Genomic DNA, 6,787 nt, shown 5'->3' with positions numbered 1-6,787 from the left:
TTAGTGGCAGTCACAGTGTTGTGCTACATAATAGGTGCTCAATAAACGTTATCTAAGAAGGAGTCGCATACGTTCAAATAATAGTTATTTCCTCTACTTCCCTGTTTCTTTATGTGCTCAGCTTGCATCATTTATCCCTCAGCCCGTGACTCACTATCTTCACCTCCAGCTTGCAGAGCTCCTCACACTCAGCCCAGGTCTTAGAGTCCTGGAACACCTTCGGTTCCCTGGGGGAGGTGCCTGACAGCAGCAGGGCGCAATTAAGATGCAAGAAAGAAAAGAGGAAAACATTATTTAAAAAGGAAAAAATGAAGCTGCCTCTAAGTTTAGTTTGCTTACTAATTAGCAAAGTAATTAAAAAATGCACAGGCAAGCCTGACAGATCTGTGCGATGTTGGCATTTGGAGTGGCGTCTTCCTGTGGTGAGGAGGGGTGATTGATGGACCCATCCCTTCATTTGTTTTGAAAGCTCTGTGCTCCTTTGGGCTTTGGCAAAGACTTTTTTTTTCCCCTCAATGACAAATGCACAGATCTCAATAGCTGGCCCAAGAATTTCAGCCACAGCAGTAATGCTTCCTGTTAGTTGAATAATTTACAACCCACGAGGACATTTAAATTTATAAATTCAACTACAAGAGTCTGGTAAGATTGGCAGGATATATCTTCCCCTTTTTACAGATGAGGAAATGGTATTCCGTTCCGGATAGACTGTGACCTAGTTGAGAGATGCGGGCACATCATATTCGTATGTGAATTCCCAAACATAGGAGCCCGCCTGGAGAATTCATGAATGAGTTAGCGAGCGTGCAGGAGCACACAGTTTCAGGGCTGGTGCGTGGCGGACCTCCCTGTCCAGCAGCAGGCTGTGTCGCTGACCCCGGCACTTAACCAGCTTCGTGACCTTCAGTGAAATCACAGATTCTGCATCTGATGAGATTTTTATGGAGATTTAATATAAAATTATTAGAAGTGCCTGGGACATAGTAGCTGCTCATTATTGACAGCAGCCTTTATCTTCTGCTCCTTAGTCTTCCTTCTCTCAGGGCGCACTGCTTTTGACCAGCAGCCACGCAGTTTGCCTTGTTGGGGGCGTGCGTAAATGTGATGGTAAAAGGTGGAAATACCTCGTCGGTAAAGAGAGGAATTTGATTTACTAACTCATGTGACCCCACCCAATGGTAGAATATGCATATTGTCCATAATTTATAAACTACCTCATTCAAATTAAAATTAAATACTTTAGACCCTGTGCTCATTTTGGTGTAAAAAAGAAAGAACACAGACGTATCACCCGTTAAGAGCTGGCAAGTACAGTAACCGCTTCCACATGGCCACTGTCCTTAAAACTACCCAGCCTGAAAAACAGGCCTTGCTGACTTATAATTTGACAAATTATGGGTACCAGGGCTGAGGGAGGATGGATGTATTTCTTAAGGCAAATAGTTATTAAGGCAAATAGTTATGAGGTTTGAATTTAATCAAAGTGTCTTTACGTCTCAAGCTAATATGCACATGTACAAAAACATGCAGTACGTGTCTGTATAACCTACTATGCGACGGTGCTTATTTTTGACGTTTTTCATCTTTAACTATTTCAGCAATGGCACTAGAGATAATCTTAGACGTTTTGTTAATTTTGGCCACTGAGTTCCGTGCCCCATTTCTTCTAAGAATGCTTTGTACCTGCATTGAGAATGTGAGAATATTCCAGTATACTTCCCTTCTGTAAAGGCTGTGTGGCAGCTCAGCCAGCGTGGTTGATACTGTAGCCTCAGGCAGGGGCCACCTGGATTTCTCTTCACCCGGATTCCCCTGGACTTCTTCCTCGTGTTCCACTCCGCTAAGTTCTCATCAACAAAGCGTGGTCGTTTTACTGTAGGGTCGGGCCTAGAACAGGACACTGCAGTCAAGGAGCTCATGAATCTGGAAGGCAGCAAATGCCTCCTGAGACACTGCTCAGAGGCAGTGCATACAGGGACGTAGGGGGAGGAAGCTGGTCCAGTGTGAGCCCGTAGCGGCCCCTTTGCCGTCACACGGGGTCTGCTACGGACGTAACTCCAGCTCTGGCACTTGCTGGCTGCCTACCCCGGGGAAGGGTACTTGACTTTCTGAGCCACGATTGTCTTAGCCAAGAAAAGGGTGAGTAAAATGATAAGCATATGTTATTTTGTGGATTGTGTACGCTCGATGTACAAAATCAGGGCTCAGTAATATTATGTTTTCACTATACGTATTGTCAACAGATTTAAATATTAACATTTCATTGCTGAGACGAATCAGGTAAAAGAAAGAGGGCCGACGTGCTTGATTTCACAAGGCTAGAAAACGGTAGAGCTTTCATAACCTGTGAGTTTGGCGTTTGGTGTCAGGACCATTTCCATCTTGGCTACTTCTGATCTTGTCATTCACATTTTCTTGGTCTTGACATCCGCAGTCCATTTTCCTTCCTAGTTTTATTTTTTCTACAAGCACTGATTATCCAGCCTACGACATATGCTAGTTATGACTGTTTCTACTTTCTCTCTCTCACAAAAAGAACAGGCCAGGGGCGGGGGCTGTCCTCCTCACCAGCATGCCAGCTGCCACCTGTCCCCAGCACCCTTTCCTCTCCTTCAGGAGCCTTGATCTGCCCCTGAGACGTGCAACAAAGAGCTCTCCTGGGGAGCACACGTGCATATTCATAACTCGAGTCTGCTGGAAGTTTCCACATTTTCTTTTCTGGGAACTCATGTAGCAAGGACCAAATATGCAAGCAGCACACATGGGAGTGATGTGTGGTCCTTGAGTCCCCCTTCCCAGGTCTGCCTCCACACCGCTGTCTGGTGGTCTTTTTAGCAAGGTAGTAATAGGACTATGTCACTTCCCTACTTACAACCTTTCAAAGGCCCACCAGGCCCACATTCTTTTCATCTTGTTATATGAGGATCTGAATGATTTTTCTTTCCAGATTCAGGTTTCTTTTACCTTTGTATTTCCACAAGTACATTTTTAACATTTATCGTGGTATAATTTACACACAAGAAGCTACACATTCAAATTCTACATTTTGAGAAGGTTTACCTATGTATATACCCTCAAAAGCATTAGGACAATCAAAGTAATGAACATGCCTCCATCACTCCCAAAAGCTTACTCAGTGTTATCACTCCGCATTCTGTCCTCAGGAAACTACTGAGCATCTCTCTTTCACTAGAATTTGATTCGTACTTTGTAGAAATTTATGTCTTTACTCTTGCTCCTTTTACTCTGGTTTTCTATTTCTTTTCTTCAGTTGACAAATCGAATTGAAAAAATTAGATGATTAAAACAATTAGGTAGATGTATCTCGGTGTCACTTCAATAGGAAGTGACAAAACCAGCACAATCATCTAAAAAGTAGTCACGTGAAATCAATAATAAACCCTAATATCATTTATTTATTTATTTATTTATTTATTATTTATTTCTTTATTTACTTACTTATTTATTATTTTTCAATGATTTCCAGATCATTTTGTATTTATTATCTCATTAAGTTTTCATACCCACTGGTGAGATTGTTAATAGGATCTTGTAGAGATAATAAATCAGGTCTTCTAAGATTGGACATATGTTTTTAATTATTCAAAAGATATATATGGAGACTGTTAGGTTCCAAGTGCTAAGCTACACATTTTTGCTTATTCTTTTTTTACTTAATACTTACAGAGAATTAATGAAGTCGTATTAGGTTTTCTGGTTTTTCTATGAGTGAGAATGTCAAGATTCTCATAGTTCACTCCAATCACACAGTTATAGCATAATAACTAATATCTACATAATAGCATAATAGCAAGATTTGCGAACTCAGAGTTCTTAGCTTGGGATTATGTGGAGTCACCATTTCTCATGTGAGACATCTCAGCTCCAGAGATTCAGAAGGACACGGGGATTAGAGAACATTTGAGGGGTACCAATATTTGAGAGTACAGCTGGCCCCCAAGTGGCTGGGCGAGCGTAGACGAGCAGCAAGTCCATGGAGGGGCTCGTTGGCAGCTCGAGTTTAGAACAGTGGGGACAGCGTGCGGCCCAGGGGGGAATTGACACTGGAGTAAGTATCAGTTCAAGGGCAAATGAAGTGCAAGAGATGGTACAAATCCTGGGACATCTCTCAGAGTGAACGGAAGCGGACCTGCCCTAGAACCTGGGAGAGACAGAAGGAAAGTATCGTTGGCTACTTTTCTGGCGCCTTCCCACAAGACTTCAGCAACGGGGTATCTTGCGTACACTTATTCTCTGCCTGGGATTGTCTTGAAGCTTTTCTTATGACTCACTTCCCATCAATTTTTTAGGACTACTTTTTTAAATAAAAGTATTTTTATTAAAATATGATTATGTTATTACAGAAGGTCAGAAAATATTTTTAAACTATAAAAATAAAACAAGTGATACCCCATGAGCCCATCAATCAAAGATCCTCGCTGGCAGCATTTTAGATTTTTTTCCCTGCATTTTCGTTTATAGTAGGTGTGCTCTTTCTCTCTATCCCTGCTGCTCCTCTCATTCCAGAATAACTCCCAGATCCCCAATCTGGCCAAATAACCAACCCCGTAACTGATAACTCATTTACCGCTGGAATCCATGAATCCACACTGCAGGCCAGTCTGCCGGTGGTATTGCCGCTGCTGGTACCAAATCACTTCTGCTAAGCGGACAACCGTGGACCCGCTAGGATGCTGGTGCACCTGAAACCACCACCAGTGATGCCGGGACTGATGCCACAGGTTCTGCGCAGCCCCAGAGCCGCTTGAGGCTGTTTCTGCTGCTGATTCCAAAGGCACAACCAGAAGTGGCCCCCTCCCTCTCTGCCTTCTATCCCCCTGCAGATTCCCACCGTGGGCAGAAAGTGGGAAATATATTTAGTCTTTTAGATCCCTAAAATTCATAAATCACAAAAAGGTGCAAATGGAGCTAATGACCACAGACTAATGACAATCGTTAACAGGGCTAATTGAATTCCTTGAACCATTGCCATTTTTGTTACCGCTCTTTAGAAAAATAATAATAATACTGAGGTGAGATCCTTCATTCTCTATCCTTGATTTACCAGAAAAAAATACAGAACTCTGCATTAAATCTCAGTTTCAGATAAACGATGAATCATGGTTTCCGTGCACTATGTCCTATGAAATATATGGCATGTACACATGTATGTGTATATAAATACATACATGCATATAAGATCCAAATAGTGTATGAGATGTTAATGCTAACAAGTACTCATTGTTTATCTGACATTCAGTTTTAACTGGGTATCCTGCATTGTCATCGGTAAATCTATCAACCCTATCCCCTAAGAACTGTGAGAATTACAGGAGATCGCGTTCCTCTCATACATTTACTCGACTTTCTATGGCTCACAACGCCCTTTCCCCCAGCAGCGAGATCTGGTGGTGGAGCCTGCAGTCTTACCGTGACTTATTAAGCCCTTACGTGTGCTCGGCACTCTGACAGAATACTGCGGATTTAAAACAGTGCTCCTAGTAGGTGCTCTGCCTCTGTTTCAGGATCGAGACGTTTGTCTCCTCACTTGCCCAGAGCATTGGAGGGCACCATCTCTCAGCCGACTCCCTCTTCAAAAATCGCCTTGAGCTAAGGAGAGCCACCTTGCCCAAGTCATGGCCCTTTGGAGGGACTACGAGCCGCCCACATCCAGTGGCTGGGACATGCAGGGTTATGAAAGGCTGGCTGCTCTGTCTCAAGGCAGGGCCATTCTGAAGGGACACTCAGCTTCCACGCCCCCAGGGGGATCGGCTGTGCCATCGCCATCGTCGTGGCTGCTTCTTGGTCAGCCTCTCTACTGAATCACGCTTTCCTGAACATTCCCTTTACCCTTCGCACATGAGGATCTCAGCGTCAAGTTTGTGAACGTTACATGTACAGAAGTGCCTGGGATAGTTAGTGACTACTCTTATGGGGCATAAATAGTCCATCCTGCTTGCAAAAACAAACAAACAGAGCCCTTTTAATTCCAAATCTAACTTGTTTTTATTTCTCCTTGAGTCTTTAGTTCTGTTTGCATAGTAAAACGTCAATAACTGTTAACTCGGTTCCACTGAAAGAACGTTCTGTAACTTGAAGAATCGTCCCCGAGATTCTGCGCACGGCTTACAAGTTCGTGAGATTTTTCCACCTCGGCTTACAAACAAAACCTCTTTGGGAAGCTAATCGAAATCCATTTCCATAAGCTACGACATTGTATGTTTATTGACTGAAAAGTAAAATACAACAGAAAAAATCGATAGTGTACAAAAAAAATCAGTGTATGGTCTACGCCCTTCCCTTAGCCCGGTGAGTAACCCAGTATGCCGTTTGGGCCCGTCAGGCTGGATGTGGACACCCTGAAACTTTACGGAACGATCCATCCATTGATAAAAGTTCTTTGGACTTATTATGATGTTGGAATTCCAGGGCCAGCCACAAGTATCAGTGGCCAGATTATTTTTCAGGTTCTTGCGTTTGACACAGTCGACCAGACTTAACCATGGTGTGACATCCCGTTGGCTCTTAGACTGCATTCCACCTTGATTTTCTGGCTCTGTGTCTGATACACACGACCCCTGCACACTTCTTAAATACTTTAATATTTGAGTAGATACTACATTCTCACTAATGATTTTACCAGGCATTTCCATTTCATTACTTCCAAGTCTTCATCGATAGCTCAGAATCATTCAAGAGGCTCCGGACCTATTTATCTAACATGTTGCTTTCAGTGTTTGTGTCTCTACTTTTACTTTTGTGTCTCTTCTTTTACTTTTCCTGTTAA

The sequence above is a fragment of the Pteropus alecto genome, unplaced genomic scaffold (assembly GCF_000325575.1).
Source record: "Pteropus alecto unplaced genomic scaffold, ASM32557v1 scaffold105, whole genome shotgun sequence".
Classification (NCBI taxonomy): Eukaryota; Metazoa; Chordata; class Mammalia; order Chiroptera; family Pteropodidae; genus Pteropus; species Pteropus alecto.
Note: the sequence above shows the minus strand (reverse complement) of the source record.